This window comes from Cyclopterus lumpus, chromosome 1 (genome assembly GCF_009769545.1).
Source record: "Cyclopterus lumpus isolate fCycLum1 chromosome 1, fCycLum1.pri, whole genome shotgun sequence".
NCBI classification, from domain to species: domain Eukaryota; kingdom Metazoa; phylum Chordata; class Actinopteri; order Perciformes; family Cyclopteridae; genus Cyclopterus; species Cyclopterus lumpus.
Window position 1 is genome coordinate 22,240,871 of NC_046966.1, and position 678 is coordinate 22,241,548.

Sequence of the window (678 nt, forward strand, 5' to 3'; positions counted from 1 at the left end):
AATATGAGATTCTGTGAAATGAATATCTGAATATATAAATATCTGAATATATATATATATATATATATATATATATATATATATATATATATATATATATATATATATATATATATATTAGTAGATGTAATAATGCTGTATGACTTGTGTTTCAGTGTGTGTAAAGAGGAATGGGGATTTAGAGCTAGGAGTGTGTGTCATGTCATAAAAACATCATCTCACTTTCTCTCTGCCGACACTCAGCTGTCACTTTTAACTTTTTGTTTCCTCATTTTTTGTACATCTTCCTTTGCCCTCCTCTTCCTCCTCTGTCCCCGCCCCCCCCCAACTCATATTCACTTCTACAAACTAAGGAGGAAATAAATGGAAACATGAGATATGTAATACAAGAGGGAGAGGAGGGAGGGGGGGGGAATCAACTGTTTACTATGCAAAAGGATGAAGGAGGAGGAGGAGGAGGAGGGGGAGGGGTTGAAGAGGGCAACTTTTATAAAGCAACCTGGAGAAGTTGTGCTAACGGGACAGTGTACGTGTTGCATGCGCCATGTTTACTTGCGCGTGAGAGACACTTGCAGTGCGACGCCTCCATTAAAGTGAATTATCATTATACCGTTTCAGGGACTGCGGCTCTTGTGTTTTACTCGGCTGCACATAACAGATTACACATCACTATTATTT